The sequence below is a fragment of the Entelurus aequoreus genome, linkage group LG18 (assembly GCF_033978785.1).
Source record: "Entelurus aequoreus isolate RoL-2023_Sb linkage group LG18, RoL_Eaeq_v1.1, whole genome shotgun sequence".
Lineage (NCBI taxonomy): Eukaryota > Metazoa > Chordata > Actinopteri > Syngnathiformes > Syngnathidae > Entelurus > Entelurus aequoreus.
Genome location: NC_084748.1, coordinates 36,533,976 through 36,552,508, shown reverse-complemented (window position 1 = coordinate 36,552,508; position 18,533 = coordinate 36,533,976). Strand labels below are relative to the sequence as shown.

At 38.6% G+C, this 18,533-nt stretch overlaps 1 protein-coding gene across 1 annotated transcript in view; it reads left to right on the top strand.

Moving 5' to 3' along the window:
* LOC133634101 (programmed cell death protein 4-like) overlaps window positions 1-18,533 on the top strand; it is a 175,145-nt gene that overhangs the window by 58,548 nt on the left and 98,064 nt on the right. The window lies entirely within an intron of this gene.

Below are 18,533 nucleotides of genomic sequence, written 5' to 3'. Positions count from 1 at the left end.
AGGTCTTAATATCATATTGATATATATGTAAGTTGATGTGAGACAATTCTACTTCCATAGTTTAGCTCCTGTTAATGATATACATGTGTCTGACCATTTCTGTGACCCAGACCGCTCTGGCTGCAGGTGTTCAGGGGAGTGTAACTCCACATTCCCAACTCGGTCACATTTATTTGTGCATCTGGTTTGTGGTAGGAATGTCTCATCGACACAAAAGTAAAAAAGTGATTCACAAATGCAAATTTGTGAATGCATAGGTCTTAATATCATATTGATATATATATATAAGTTGATGTGAGACAATTCTACTTCCATAGTTTAGCTCCTGTTAATGATATACATGTGTCTGACCATGTCTGTGACCCAGACCGCTCTGGCTGCAGGTGTTCAGGGGAGTGTAACTCCACATTCCCAACTCGGTCACATTTATTTGTGCATCTGGTTTGTGGTAGGAATGTCTCATCGACACAAAAGTAAAAAAGTGATTCACAAATGCAAATTTGTGAATGCATAGGTCTTAATATCATATTGATATATATATAAGTTGATGTGAGACAATTCTACTTCCATAGTTTAGCTCCTGTTAATGATATACATGTGTCTGACCATGTCTGTGACCCAGACCGCTCTGGCTGCAGGTGTTCAGGGGAGTGTAACTCCACATTCCCAACTCGGTCACATTTATTTGTGCATCTGGTTTGTGGTAGGAATGTCTCATCGACACAAAAGTAAAAAAGTGATTCACAAATGCAAATTCAATACAAATACAAAATCAAGCATATTTATATTCAAATCTCAAAAATATATTTACAAATACACGTTTATTTATACAAATTATTGATTTATTTGTATGTCACATTTTTAAATGTATACATTTTATTTGTATATATTTTCAAATCTCATAAATATATTCACAAATACGTATTTATGTATACTAATTATTTGTATCTCACATTTGTATTTGTATATTTATTAATATATGCATTTGTATTAATATATTGATATATATATATATATATATATAAGTTGATGTGAGACAATTCTACTTCCATAGTTTAGCTCCTGTTAATGATATACATGACCTCAAATAACTAAAGTATCAAACTTTTGATTTGACATTACAGCAAGAATATTTGGTATCGGCGGTTTTGACATTTCATTATCCATCCTCACGTCACTAATGGCCTCAGCATGCTGGTATCAAGCGGTTACAGTATTTTAAATGTTAAAAAATATATATATATATATATACATATATATATATATATATATATATATATAAAATGTGTGGGAAGTGGAACCAACACTGAACATTTAACTGTACATTAATTACAAAAAAATGAAAAAACGATTTACACAAAATGGCAGTTTTTTAAAGAGCCCTAGGTTAAACGTTTATTTTTCATCCTCCTCACGTGTTAAAGCACAGATGGATGCCAGCGCTTTTCTCCGAGGAAGCCATCATGAGCTTCGGCACACCGTGACCTCACGTACGGCACCCTCTGCCTCCCTTTTGTCACTCGGTGCATTCGAAGGCCTCCGGCTGACGTCAACGTGCCGCAACTGACTTTTTCCCCCGCGCGGCGCTTAATGAGTCGACATCAAAAGACACAAAGACGACGCGGACGGCGAATTCGTTTCACCCTTTGAGACATCCTGGCACACATTCACACACGGGGCCGATCTTCCTATTAATACTTTGACATCAGTCATAAAAGGCAGGTAGCCACAGTGGTGATACAGGCCAGCTGTGTGCACAACTCCAACCTCCAAACTTCCATCCATCTTAGTAGGCCCAATGTGCGCTTGTAAATATTGCTTCTATTCCGCAGAAGTTGACCAATGCCAATTATGTGTATGAGTGTAACATAAAGGTTGTATGTACCGGGGATTCTCAAACTGTGGTACGCCAAGGAATACCGGGCGGTATCACTCCTTTGGTAGAGTGGCCATGCCAGGAACTTGAGGGTTCCAGGTTCGGTCCCCGCTTCCGCCATCCTAGTCACTGCCGTTGTGTCCTTGGGCAATACACTTTACCCACCTGCTCCCAGTGCCACCCACACTGGTTTAAATGTAACTCAGATATGGGGTTTCACTATGTAAAAGCGCTTTGAGTCACTAGAGAAAAAGCGCTATATAAATGTAATTCACTTCACTTCACAAGGAATCACTTGATTAAAGTACAGTGTTTTATTTTCCTTTATACAAACACAGTGTTAATGTTCAAACCGTGTGTAATGTTAAAGTATTAAATATTCTTGTTAAATAAAACCTCTGCTTTGGTTTTAATTAGAGATGTCCGATAATGGCTTTTTTGCCGATATTCCGATATTGTCCAACTCTTAATTACCGATTCCGATATCAACCGATACCGATATATACAGTCGTGGAATTAACACATTATTATGCCTAATTTTGTTGTGATGCCCCGCTGGATGCATTAAACAATGTACCAAGGTTTTCCAAAATAAATCAACTCAAGTTATGGAAAAAAGCTTGGAATTTGGGACATGCTCTCCCTGAGAGAGCATGAGGAGGTTGAGGTAGGCGGGGTTGAGGTGTATATTGTAGCGTCCCGGAAGAGTTAGTGCCGCAAGGGGTTCTGGGTATTTGTTCTGTCGTGTTACGATGCGGATGTTCTCCCGAAATGTGTTTGTCATTCTTGTTTGGTGTGGGTTCACAGTGTGGCGCATATTTGTAACAGTGTTAAAGTTGTTTATAAGGCCACCCTCAGTGTGACCTGTATGGCTGTTGACCAAGTATGCCTTGCATTCACTTGTGTGTGTGAAAAGCCGTAGATATTATGTGATTGGGCCGGCACGCAAAGGCAGTGCCTTTAAGGTTTATGGGCTATATGATTTGCCCGAGAAGCTGGGCAGGACATTATAAAAAATAAAAAATAAAAGGTTTATGGGCGTGCTGTACTTCTCCCTACGTCCGTGTACGCAGCGGCGTTTTAAAAAGTCATACATTTTACTTTTTGAAACCGATACCGATCATTTCCGATACTATATTTTAAAGCATTTATCGACATCTCTAGTTTTAATGAACACTTAGGCCTACTACGCTACTGTGTTTTAATGTCGGTCATTATGGTGGCGCTTGAAGTTTTTTTCTGAGGTGGTACTTTGTGAAAGAAAGTTTTAGAATCACCATCCTGGAATGATCCGTAATGCTACACAGTATGTGATTGGGCTTAGGACAGGCTCCACAAACGCATTTTCTCAGGCTTTTTTGAATAATGCAGAAAAAAACTAATTTTCTTTGTGCCGTTAAACCCTTCGAACGTGTCCTAAATGTTTTTGTAACATTTCTGCTATTACGGTTTGAAAGTGTTACTATTTACTTGGTCTAAATCTCTCCAGATGTGTGCCTTGTTTGCGTTGGAGCTTTCAGAAAACGTGCGCGCTAGAATGGTTTTAATGTTATTATCATGTTATTATTCTCACAAAGCACAATCAACCCACCCCCACTTGTCCCAAAACCTACGGAAGCACGTTTTTGCCACAAGCCAAAAAAATACGGCAATGGTAATTTTGAGATAAAAAGTCAGTATTGTGAGATTAAAAAATATATTGTTAAAAGATTTTTTTTTAAAAAGGTCGAAATTATGTGATAAAAGTCGATCACATAATTATGAATTGCTTATCTCATAATTTTGGCTTTTTATCTCATAAAAAAGTCCAAATTATCAGATAAATAGTTGAGATCAACTTTTTATTTCAAAATTTTGACTTATGTCATTTTGATTTTTTAAATTTCTTTCAAAAAGTCAAAATGATGAGATAAGTCAAATTTATGAAACTTCTTATCTCATAAATTCGACTTTATCTCATCATTTAGATTTTTCATCTCATAAAAAGTAACAATTCTGAAATAAAAAGTCCAAAATTATGAGATCAACTTTTTATCTATTAATTAGATTTTTTTAAATCTCATAAAAGTCAAAATTATTAGATAAAAAGTCCATAATTATGAGATTGACTCATTTTTTAAATCTTAATTATGAACTTTTTAATCACATAATTTCAATTTATCTCATCATTTTGACTTTTTATGTCATAATTAGGACTTTATCTTAGGAAAACAAGTAAAAATGATCAGATAAATAGTTCAGAATTGAGATCAACTTTTTAAACTTTATCTCAAAATTTTTACTTTATCTTATTTTGATTTTTTTTATCTCTTAAAGTCAAAATGATGAAACTTCTTATCTCATCATTTCGACTTTCTTATCTCATAATTTAGATTTTTTTTATCTCATAAAAAGTCGAAATGAGATAAAAAGTCAAAATTCTGAAATAAAAAGTCCATAATTATAAGATCAACTTTTTATCTATTTTGTCTCTAGAAAAAATCTAAATTATTAGATAAAAAGTTCATAATTATGAAGTCAACCTTTTATCTATTAATTATGAACTGTTTACCTAATCATTTTGACTTTTTATTTCATAAGTATGACTTTTTTCTCTTAACCCTTGTGTGGTGTTCATATTGTTGTTACTCAGCCAGTGTTTGTGGGTCTGATGGACCCGTTGCATTTTGTGGCTTTTAATGCCTCACAATCAAACACTTTTATGTTAAAATACTGACTCATCCCAAAAAACATCTATAATGAAGTGCTTCGAGAGGCTGGTAAAGGAATACATTGTCTCCAGACTTCCCCCCACATTCGACCCATACCAGTTTGCTTATCGCCTTAACCGTTTCACAGAGGACGCCATCTCTTTTGCACTCCACCTGAGCTCAGCACATCTGGAAGGAAAGGACACACACGTGCAGATGTTGTTTCTGGACTTGGACGCAGCACTTGGTGAGCAGACTGGCCCCTCTTGGATTCAGTACCCCCCTTTGCAACTGGCTGCTTGACTTCCTCACAGACAGACCCCAGTCTGTGAGAGTGGGCAACAACACCTCCAGTGCCATCTGCCTGAACACCGGCTCCCCCCAGGGCCGCGTCCTGAGTCCGCTGCTGTTCACGTTGATGACCCATGACTGCTGCGCCAGGTCCACTACTAACCACATTGTGAAGTATGCGGACGACACAACAGTAGTGGGCCTCATCCGTGACAACAACGACATGGACTACAGGGAGGAGGTGAAACATCTGGTTGACTGGTGCAGAACCAACAACCTGGTCCTGAACGTCGACAAGACCAAGGAGATCATCGTCAACTTCAGGAAGCACCAGTCCAGCCACGCTCCACTCTTCATCAACGGCACAGCGGTGGAGATGGTAAGCAGCACCAAGTTCCTGGGGGTGCAGATAACTGACAATATGACCTGGTCCCTACACACCGGAGCTCTTGTAAAAAGAGCTCAGCAGCGCATGCACTTTTTGCGTAAGATGAAAAGAGCACAGCTCCCTCCCCCCATTCTCACCACATTCTACAGAGGCACTATAGCGAGCCTGCTGACCAATTGCATCTCTGTCTGGACTGGAGCCTGCAGTGCCTCAGACTGGAAGTCTCTCCAGAGAGTGGTGAGGACGGCGGAATAGATCATCAGGACTCCTCTTCCTTCTATCCAGGAGATCGCAAAAAGCCGCTGCCTGACCAGGGCTCAGAAAATCTGGAGAGACTCCTCCCAACCCCACCAAGGACTGTTTTCTCTGCTGGACTCTAGAAAGAGGTCCACAGCCTCTGTAGCAGAACCTCCAGGTTCTGTAACAGCTTCTTCCCTCAGGCCGTAAGACTCTTGAACGCATCATAATAATCCCCTCAATTCCCCCCAAAAATGGATGAACTCGCTGGAATATAAAGACAATATAACATACGTCCATAAACGTGGATGCATATGCAAAAGTGCAATATATTTATCTTTACAGTAATCTATTTATTTATATCTGCACCTTATTGCTTTTTTATCCTGCACTGCCAACCAGCTAATGCAACGAAATGTTGTTCTTTTCTGTACTGTAAAGTTCAAATTTGAACGACAATAAAAAGTTCGTCTAAGTCTAAGACCCACAAACACTGGCTGAGTAACAACAATATGAACGTTGCATGGAAACGTATCTGCCAGTTTCTGCATCCCACAGGGATTCTTCTTTTGTGTTTCTGCACCTGCGGTTCCCACACAAGGTTGCAACATTGTTTGTCAACACTGTCTGCGCTCATTTTGTCGCACATTTGACCCTCTGATGTTCTGTGTACCTACACTCTGTCCTCCTCCTGTCTAGGCCTGCTTTGTGTGTGTGTGTGTGCGAGTGTGTGTGTGGGCGAGTGTGTGTGTGTGTGTGTGTGTGTGTGTGTGTGTGTGGTACACAGAACATCAATTTCCACACTTCTATTAGCCCCGGGTCCAGTGGACCCCGGACATCTTATATGTAATAGAAATGTGTAGGGGGGGTGTATGGTGTGTGGTCATTAAATATGTATTCTGATATATATTCTTCACAGAAAATGAGCCAAAGCCAGTGAGTCTCAGTTTGAAAAATTAATTGTATCATTTTTCTTTTAATAAAAATCAAAACGGAACACCACACAAGGGTTAAGAAAAAAAGTTAAAATTATCAGATTAATAGTTAATAATTGAGATCATCTTTTTATTTCAACATTTTTACTTATCTCATCATTTACATTTTTTTAATCTCTTAAAAAAAAAGTCAAAATGAGATAAATCTAAATTATGAAACTTCTTATCTCATAACTTCAACTTTATCCCATTTAGATGTTTTATCTCATAAAAAGTAGAAATTCTGAAATAAAAAGTCCATAATTATGAGATCAACTTTTTATCTATTAATTAGAACTTTTTTTATCTCATAAAAGTCAAAATTATGAGATAGAAAGTTCATAATTATGAGATCAACGTTTTATATATTAATTATGAACTTTTTTTTTTTAATCATTTTGACTTTCTTATCCCAACTTTTTATAAGATAAAAAGTTGAAATAATGACATAATTATGAGATCGTTTTATTTAATAATTATGGACTTTTTATCTCATAATTTCGACTTTCTCATCAAGTTTTCATCTCTTAAAAACAAATCTATAATTAAAAAATAAAAAGTCCATAATAATTAGATGGACTTTTTTTAATCAATTAATTCCGAACTTTTTTTTTTTTTTTTATCTTAGTGACTTTTTATTTTAGGTCAAAATTATCTCATAATTATGACCTTTTTATCTCATAAAAATTATGAGAATTTTTATTTCATAAAAATTATGATATAAAAAGTCATAAGATAATTAACCAAAATAAAGAGATAAACAGTTCAGAATGATGAGGTTTGATTTTGTTTGATTATGAAAATGTTATCTCATATATTCGACTTCCTTAACTCATCATTTCGACTTTTTATCTTAAATTATTACTTTTTAATCTCCTGTCTTTTAATCCCATAGTTTTGACTTCCGTGCCTCATCATTTTTGACTTCTCTCATTATTTTGACTTGACTTAGTTTTTTTTGTTTTTTAAATTTAGTGGCGGAAACAGGTTTCAATACAATCCCCCCAAAATTTTGGAAAAAAAAAAGTTACGTTTGTTTGGAAAAATAAATAAATAATGAAAAAGCAGTTTATAAATAAATGTATTTGATGTGACAAAAAAAATTAAGTTCACGTAAATTCAGTGTCAAAAAAGCTTTGGTAATAAAGACACATGTTAAACTCCATTAAAACCATAAAAACACAAATGTGTTTTTTGACAGTACATACGTTTGGGGGCAAGTTTGGACGTGACATCACTAATCAGAAAATTTATTTTAGGATAATTTAAAATCCTTAATAGCACAAATTAAAAAATGTTATGCACAACCCAGCAAAATCAAACTTCAACGTGATTTTGATATTTTCAATGACAGGGGTGTGGAACTTCACACATACAATAACCTCCTGAGAACCAGTGTCCTCTGCAGTGGACATTTGCTTTATTTCTTTTGTGTCAGGGGTACAAATTTCAGCCTTTTTATTTTTTTTTTGCCAAGCACACAAATGTCCACTGCAGAGGACGCTGAATCTCAAGCGACAAGAAATCAGCAATTATAGTGGGGGAAAAAAAGTGACACGCATCAAAAAGTGAGCCTTGTTGCCTTTATGTAAAGAGACTCACCTCCCAAGCACACACAGCTATTTCCCTCTGGATGGCCATCATTGCATCATCAAAGTTAAAGGGTAAGTACCCAATTTAATTTGTGTATGTTTTGTTAATAACAGACGTCATTGGATCTTTTGACCTGCAAGGGCAACATTTTAGAATATGGGACAGGATTTTGTCTTTTTTTTTTTTTTTTTCACAGAGGAAATCATCTCTTAATGCGTGCATTTCTTTGAGTGTGGAAAATGTGTGTGACTAAAGCACTCAATGTGCCATCCATCCCTCCTCCTCACCCAAGACCCTTTTTACTCTGCCATGATGGGATAATAGCCAAACCGATGTGACTGCATAATAAATAGATGACTCAGGAACTAGTCATTTGCATATAATTGATCATTAATAATATATATATATATATATATATATATATATATATATATATATATATATATATATATATATATATATATATATATATATATTTATATATATATTTATATATATTTATATATATATATTTATATATATATTTATATATATTTATATATATATTTTTATATATATATATATATATATATATATATATATATATATATATATATATATATATATATATATATATGTATATATATATATATATATATATATATATATATATATGTATATATATATATATATATATATATATATATATATATATAATGTATATTTATATGTATATATATTTGTATATGAATAAACTGTATGTATATGTATACATATACATAAGTGTATAGACACTCGAGGTCAAAAGTTTACATACACTTGTAAAGAACATAATGTCATGGCTGCCTTGAGTTTCCAATAATTTCTGCAACTCTTATTTTTTTGTGATAGAGTGATTGGAGCACATAGTTTTTGGTCACAAAAAACATTCATGAAGTTTGGTTCTTTTATGAATTTATTATGGGTCTACTGAAAATGTGACCAAATCTGCCGGGTCAAAAGTATACATAAAGCAATGCAGTGTTGGGTTAGTTACTGAATTACCAAAAAGTAATGCGTTACTGTGAAAACTAACGATTTAGTTACTTCTATTTTATTTTTTTAAAGCCCCCTTTAATGCCCTTTTAGCCTTCATTGCAGTACTGTTATTGCACTGGAGAATAATACAATCTGTTGATCAACTTGACATGCATTTGCATCACTGAACTCTGCTAAGCAATGTGGTCTACATACAACACACAAAGACAAAGATATGTTTCAAAGGGCCAATTTGTTTCAGACCAGAACAAATTGACAAAACTATTTTAAATAGCTGCAACATACATCCATTTTCTACCGCTTGATAACATACATAAATAACAAAAAGCATAATAACAACATAGCTCTAAACCAAGGAAGGCACACACTACCAGAGGTGGGTAGAGTAGCCAGAAATTGTACTCAAGTAAGAGTACTGTTACTTTAGAGATTTATTACTCAAGTAAAAGTAAGGAGTAGTCACCCAAATATTTACTTGAGTAAAAGTATAAAGCATGTTGTGAAAAAACTACTGAGTAACTGATGAGTAACCTGTTCGTTTAATGATGACGGCAACAAATAATGCACAAAAACATAAAAATAGCAATGAGCAAATTCAGAGCCAGGAATATCTCTTAAGCAACTAAAACAATAATATATATTAAATAGTAATACATTAACATAAAAAAATTAAGGCAAATTGAGCCACAATAACTTAACAGCACCATAGGCTCAGTAGGCAGAGATTACAAAGGAAAATAACAAGTTAGCCTTTACGCAAACCATTAACTGATAGGTGTGGGCTGCACCTGGGAACACACTGTGCACTTCTGATTGGTGTTTGTATGCGTGCGTGAGTGTGTGAGTGTGTGAGTATCTATGTCTGTCTGTGAGGCTGCAGTGTGTTAATAAATGTCCCCACACGATGTACATTTGACAGTGATTCATAGCAGGGAAGCTAACATCAGCCTACGGTGACAGCCAAAATATCTACTAACGTTACTTACCGCGATGTGCTTCCTCAAATTTGAAGTTGAGTTCATGTAAGCCAGGGGTGCCCACACTTTTTCAGCAGGCGAGCTACTTTTTAAATGACCAAGTCGAGGTGATCTACCTCATATATGCATATACATACACACACATATCATATCATATATATATATATATATATATATATATATATATATATATATATATATATATATATATATATATATATATATATATATATATATATATATATATATATATATATATATATATATATATATATACAGTATATATACAGTATATATATATACATACATTTATATATACAGTATATAATTTATATGTATTTATTTTGCTGTTTTTGTTCACATGTTAAAGGTGTTTTAATGAATATACATGCATGTTTAACATATAGATTCCTTTCTTTCATGAAGACAAGAATATAAGTTGGTGTATTACCTGATTCTGATGACTTGCGTTGATTGGAATCAGACAGCAGTGCTGATAACGTCCACGTTTTCAAATGGAGGAGAAAAAAAGTTCCTCCTTTCTGTCTAATACCACATGAAAGTGGTTGGTTTTTGGCATCTTATTTGTCCAGCTTCCATGTTCGTTTTTATGCACTTTACAAGAAATACATTGGCGGCAAACTCCGTAGCTTGCTAGCTTGTTTGCGCTGGCTTTTGGAGACTCTTATTTTGTTAGCGCAGGCGCGATGGAGCAGCACTTTTATTGTGAAGACAGGAACTGTGCGGTCAGTCTTTAGGCTTTTGACGGGAGGTACGGTTGAAATAAAAAAGTGTCTTTTTTCCTTCACACTTTTGATTGATTGATTGAAACTTTTATTAGTAGATTGCACAGTACAGTACATATTCCGTACAATTGACCACTAAATGGTAACACCCGAATACGTTTTTCAACTTGTTTAAAGGCCTACTGAAACCCACTACTACCGACCACGCAGTCTGATAGTTTATACATCAATGATGAAATCTTAACATTGCAACACATGCCAATACGGCCGGGTTAATTTATAAAGTGCAATTTCAAATTTCCCGGGAAACTTCCGGTTGAAAACGTCTATGTATGATGACGTATGCGCGTGACGTCAATGGTTGAAGCGGAAGTATTGGGACACCACTGTGTCCCAATACAAACAGCTCTGTTTTCATCGCAAAATTCCACAGTATTCTGGACATCTGTGTTGGTGAATCTTTTGCAATTTGTTTAATGAACAATGGAGACTGCAAAGAAGAAAGTTGTAGGTGGGATCGGTGTATTAGCGGCTGGCTGCAGCAACACAACCAGGAGGACTTTGACTTGGATAGCAGACGTGCTAGCCGCCGACCGCATCGATGATCGGGTGAAGTCCTTCGTTGCGCCGTCGATCGCTGGAACGCAGGTGAGCACGGGTGTTGATGAGCAGATGAGGGCTGGCGTAGGTGGATAGCTAATGTTTTTAGCATAGCTCTGTCGAGGTCCCGCAGCTAAGTTAGCTTCAATGGCGTCGTTAGCAACAGCATTGCTAGGCTTCGCCAGGCGGTACAGCATCAACCGTGTGGTTACAGGTCCAGAGTTTGGTAGTATTGTTGATCTTCTGTCTATCCTTCCAGTCAGGGGCTTATTTCTTTTGTTTCTATCTGCATTTAAGCACGATGCTATCACGTTAGCTCCGTAGCTAAAGTGCGAGGTGGTTTAAAATACAAATCCGTGATCCACAATAGAAAAAGGAGTAAGTGTGGAATCCAATGAGCCCTTGTACCTAAGTTACGGTCAGAGCGAAAAAAGATACGTCCTGCACTGCACTCTAGTCCGTCACTCTCACGTTCCTCATCCACGAATCTTTCATCCTCGCTCAAATTAATGGGGTAATCGTCGCTTTCTCGGTCCGAATCGCTCTCGCTGCTGGTGTAAACAATGGGGAAATGTGAAGAGCCCTTCAACCTGCGACGTCACGCTACTTCCGGTACAGGCAAGGCTTTTTTTTTATCAGCGACCAAAAGTTGCGAACTTTATCGTCGATGTTCTCTACTAAATATCGCGAAATGATCAAGTATGACACATAGAATGGATCTGCTATCCCCGTTTAAATAAGAAAATATCATTTCAGTAGGCCTTTAAGTCGGGGTCCACGTGTGACGGTCATGTGACCGCCTGGCTCTGTTTGATTGGTGAAACGGAGTCTAACGTCACCAGTGACTGCATCTGATTGGTGAAACGGAGTCTAACGTCACCAGTGACTGCATCTGATTGGTGAAACGGAGTCTAACGTCACCAGTGACTGCATCTGATTGGTGAAACGGAGTCAAACGTCACCAGTGACTGCATCTGATTGGTGAAACAGAGTCTAACGTCACCAGTGACTGCATCTGATTGGTGAAACGGAGTCTAACGTCACCAGTGACTGCATCTGATTGGTGAAACGGAGTCAAACGTCACCAGTGACTGCATCTGATTGGTGAAACGGAGTCTAACGTCACCAGTGACTGCATCTGATTGGTGAAACGGAGTCAAACGTCACCAGTGACTGCATCTGATTGGTGAAACGGAGTCAAACGTCACCAGTGACTGCATCTGATTGGTGAAACGGAGTCTAACGTCACCAGTGACTGCATCTGATTGGTGAAACGGAGTCAAACGTCACCAGTGACTGCATCTGATTGGTGAAACGGAGTCAAACGTCACCAGTGACTGCATTTGATTGGTGAAACGGAGTCTAACGTCACCAGTGACTGCATCTGATTGGTGAAACGGAGTCAAACGTCACCAGTGACTGCATCTGATTGGTGAAACGGAGTCAAACGTCACCAGTGACTGCATTTGATTGGTGAAACGGAGTCTAACGTCACCAGTGACTGCATCTGATTGGTGAAACGGAGTCTAACGTCACCAGTGACTGCATCTGATTGGTGAAACGGAGTCAAACGTCACCAGTGACTGCATCTGATTGGTGAAACGGAGTCTAACGTCACCAGTGACTGCATCTGATTGGTGAAACGGAGTCTAACGTCACCAGTGACTGCATCTGATTGGTGAAACGGAGTCAAACGTCACCAGTGACTGCATCTGATTGGTGAAACGGAGTCTAACGTCACCAGTGACTGCATCTGATTGGTGAAACGGAGTCTAACGTCACCAGTGACTGCATCTGATTGGTGAAACGGAGTCAAACGTCACCAGTGACTGCATCTGATTGGTGAAACGGAGTCTAACGTCACCAGTGACTGCATCTGATTGGTGAAACTCAGGCATTTGAGAGATCCTACTTTGAAGGTCTGTCTGACAAACCAAAACAAACAAAGCGTGCATTAACAGATCGATAAAAATTAGTAGCGAGTAGCGAGCAGGATGTAGATAAATGGAGCGGAGTAAAAGTAGTGTTTCTTCTCTATAAATATACTCAAGTAAAAGTAAAAGTACGTTGCATTAAAACTACTCTCAGAAGTACAATTTATCCCAAAAGTTACTCAAGTAGATGTAACAGAGTAAATGTAGCGCGTTACTACCCACCTCTGCACACTACATACACAAAGCCTAACCAGGTGTTTTTTTCTCTCAAGGAATTCTGAAATAAAATCATGTCTGAAGCCCAGAACACTCTACACATTTCCCCAGAGTTAGTTTAGAGATAAGGAAAGATATCCCTCTTTATGTTTGTGAACTTTATAGTTCATACATTTAAAGTGATGTGATAATCAAGCACTATAGAAGTCTAGAATGAAAGAGCAACTGTATATAAGAGAATTGACAGAGTGTGTGTACCTTCGGTGCTGACTGATGAGCAGAGGCAGAGTTTGGAGTGTTTTCTTTAGCTTGCTGTCCAGGTACGTGGAAAATGTTTTCCGTGCCATTTGCTGTTTGATGCCCGATATCATGCTAAATAGCTGCCTGAAAGCGGATGACTCCACTGTAGAAATAGCCTGCATGTCTTCTAGCACATACGCTGCAATGGCTCTATCACTTTGTCCTGGCTAGCAGTCCCTCCGTTAAAATCCAGCCGCTGTTGCTTAAATGGTGTTGGAGGTGAAGTGTCTCTCTCTTTACTAGCTTCGTCGAAGCATGTTGCTTTTGTAGGTGTTTCAGCAGATTTGAATTGCTGTTTTGGGCAGTAGATAGGATCGTTGATCCAAGACACAACTTACACTGAACTAAAAATGTATTTCCTTTGTGCTCGACAAAAGAAAAGTAGTGAGAATATCTCCATGTTAAGAAACTCAACTTTGACTCCGCAATGATGTCTTGTTAGTAAACACAGACACCCCACTCGGCTGCGAACCGATTCAGACAGCTACATAAGCTAGCTCTTGGGATGTGGAATGTCTCTATATACATATTTATTGAATTTTTAAAATAATTTTGGCCAAAGGGGGCGCATTTCAATTTCTTACACACACTTGTTATTACATATGTTGGCCAGAGGGGGAGCACTTCAAATTTTTACACACACTTGTTATTTCATATGTTGACCAGAGGGGGAGCACTTTTAAAACAGACACACAGTCAATTTGAAAAATCCCTCCTTTTTGGGACCACCCTAATTTGTATAGATTTAACCACCAGGGGTGCAAATGAGACATTCTCTATTAGATGCAATGGTTTTCCATATTGGGACCATGATTTCGGTCCTAACTTGTTCATCGGTCCTCATATGGAAGGTACTTTCCCTTGTTGATGTCTCAAGTACAAAATGATTCCACAAGGATAGCCAGCAAAGTCAGTCATTAAATAATAAAAATGTCGGTGTTTCTGTGTGTGTTGACACATGATCAGCGCTTCAGTGCACTTTTATTGCTTGTCGTGTGACAATTGATATTGCAGATCAATGTCTGATTGCACTGTCATGCCCTAGTTTGCTTTATGTGTTTACAATTTTTTTTTATGCGTGAATTAAGTTCTTTGCTGACATTGCACTAGACTACAATAGAAGCCAGAATTGTGACTTCAGATAAAAAAGTTAAATATTTATCTTTCTTTGTCTAGGTGGGAGGAGGTGTTAGTTGACCCGAATTGAGACCTGAGATTGTTCACTCTTCCATGCACAGTATTAAACATTATAAGTAACTTAATAACATTAAGTTATGACAAATAAAGTGAAAGTTGTGACAGTACTATGGAGAAGGAAACAGCCCTGAGACAGGGGCGTCGATAGTTTGAGACGTTTTTATTCAACACAAGGAAGTGGAATGTGTAATTAATCCAAATAAGTATGGTGTGAGTATGTGTTGTGTTTAATTGAGTGTTACCAGGAGTTGTTGAAGGTGCGTGTTGAGCAAGAGGCGGAAGTCCAGGGAGGGTAAGGCAAGCTCGGAGGTCCGTGGGCAAGTGAGAGGTCAAAGGCAGGAGCGAGGCGTTAAGGTCCGTGTCCAGGCGTGAGGTCGAGATCCAGGAAGGCAGCAGGGAGTCCAGAGGGGATCCAGGGAGACGAGACGCACAACTCGAAACCAGGAAATGGGGAAATGCGGGATGACGACACAGGACACAAGACGATGAGCACAGAGGAGGGGAAACACAGAGAGAGCGAATGCACATAGAGAGAGCTAGAGACGTGTCGGCTTACAGTATTGAGACAGGTAGCTATGTTCTGGCACTGGAACGCAGGACGCGCTGGCTTATGAAGGGAGTGGAGACTTCATCAGTGAAGACGCTGGAGGAGGGGAGTGAGTATACTGTTTATATAGACCAGTTCATTCGGGAAGTCCTGTGGGGAGTGCTCAGAGAGTATGGGGTAACGGACTGTCTTATTGTGGCGGTCCGCTCCCTGTACAATCAGTGTCAGAGTTTGGTCCGCATTGCCGGCAGTAAGTCGGACCCGTTTCCAGTGAGGGTTGAACTCCGCCAAGGCTGCCCTTTGTCACAGATTCTGTTCATAACCTTTATGGACAGAATTTCTAGGCGCAGTCAGGGCGTTGAGGGTATCTGGTTTGGTGGCTGCAGGATTAGGGCTCTGCTATTTGCAGATGATGTGCAAATTTACAAATAGATCAACGATATTGTCTCCAAGTGTATTTGGGGTCTCTCTCTCTCTCTCTCTCTCTCTCTCTCGGCTGCGTTGAGATTTTCCTACTGCTCCGAGCAGGGCACGAACCGAAGTTGCTGGCATGAGAGCCGAGCGTGCTGACTACCGGGACGGCGTGGCGAAGTTGGTAGAGTGGCTGTGCCAGCAATCGGAGTGTTGCTGGTTACTGGGGTTCAATTCCCACCTTCTACCTTCCTAGTCACGTCCGTTGTGTCCTTGGGCAAGACACTTCAAGGAGCAATCCTTTTTGTTGTCAGGCCATCCATTCTGTACTGTGCTCTTGAGTTCTTTCATAGTTTCATCTGCAATAGTCTCTCTCCGTATTTGTTCTGTTCTGTCTGCAGCCACCGGCAAAGATGTCACTACCATATCTACATATGCCTGTATCTCTGTGCTATTTTCACTGTCTGCAAGTTCTCTCTTGTCCACTGCTCTAGACAATGTGTCGGCTGTGCACATATATTTTCCTTGTGTATATATCATGTGCACGTCATATTTTTGCAGTCGAATTAGCATGCGCTGTATTCGTACTGGACAGTCATTCAACGGTTTGTTCATGATGGACACCAACGGTTTATGATCGGTTTCCACTTGAAACATCTGTCCATATACATATTGATGGAAACGCTCACATGCATACAAACTTGCTAACAGTTCTTTTTCAATTTGAGCATACCTGGTCTCTGCACTTGTCAGTGCTCTGGAAGCATAGGCGACAGGTAGCCACTGCTCTTCATGTTGCTGCAGTAGCACTGCTCCCTGGTGCTCTTCTCGGCGTCATAAAACTTTAACACGGGCTCCTGTGTAAGAGTCTCTTTCAGTTTCAGAAAACATTGTTCTTGCTCGTGGGGCCATATCCATTCATTCTTTTGTTCAAGAAGACTCCTGAGAGGTGCTGACTGTGTTGACAGTTGTGGGACAAACTTGGCAAGATAGCTGACCATCCCCAGGAAACGTCTGAACTCATCTTTGTTGGTTGGCCTTTCCATGTTGTTGATTGCTGAAGTTTTTCTCGGGTCTGGCTTCACGCCCTCTTCACTCACAACATCTCCCACAAAGGTAAGTGACTTCACTCCAAACTCACATATTTCTTTGTTAAGTTTCAGGTTCACCTCCCTTGTCTTGTCTAGCACTTGTCTCAGTCTTTCGTCGTGTTCTTTTCGGGTTGAGCCCCACACTATGATATCATCCATCATTGTCTCAACTCCGGGTATGTGCTCAAAAATCATGTACTACCATATCTAACATTACTCCTCCTCCCATACATCACTTTTATAACCCATATCCCTAAATCCCAACACTACCTAACCACATCCCTCCCCATCATCCCTCAACCAAATCATCCCAAAATACCTCCCCAATATCCCATCAAAAATTAATTACCAATCCCATCAACAAATCAATCAACAAACTTAAAATTCACCTCACAAAACTTTCCATAAAAAAATCCCCCCCCTCTCTATCCAACCTAATTACAACAAAAAACCATCACCCAAAACAATCTACTAACACAAACTAAAAACTCCTCTCCCCATTTCAAAATCCTTTATCCCCCCTTCCCCCCAAAAACAACCACAAAACATACTACCTTACTCCCACCTACAATCCCCTCCTACAACACAAACATCTATATATTCTCAAATACTAAAAATCTCATACCCCCCCACAAAATCCCTCAATCTAAATATCATCCATCTACCTTCAATTAATACCCACACCCTCACTACTATATAACAAATACTCCAATATAAACCCCTAATCCACCACTCAAACCCTTCCATAAACTATACACCAACAAATTAAAAACATTCATTCAAAATCAAACCCTACTATAAAATACCAAACCCTCACTCCTAAACTATCTCATACAACCAATCCATTACAATACTAATCAACATACCAATCCCTCACAAAACCAAAACCCAATAACATCAATCCCCAATCCACCCACACAAACACACAACCCAATATCCCAAAACAAATCCTATAAATCCCCAAATCACTATCAAAAACCCTAAAACCATAAAACACATCCTCCCACAAAATAAATATACAACCCAACCACACAACAAAAACAAAACAAAAACCAAAAAACAACAAAAAACACAAAAACAACATACAAACCACCAACAAAAAACAAACTACACAATAACACTCAACAACCTAACCCAAACTCCCAACACCCAACCACCCCAAACCACACACCAAAAACACATCAAACACAAACCCAACCCCCAAACACAACACCCAAAACACACCCAACAAACACCTACCAAAACCCCCCCAACACAACAAATACATAATCACCCCAACACACCCCAACACCCAAACCCCAAAAACCCAACAAACACTACCCCACCACACAACCAACAACAAAACACTAACCCCTCAACCACTCACAACCAACCCACAAAACCTCACCCAAACACCCCAATCACCACAACACAAACATCCACACCCACACTCACTCCCAAACCTCAAA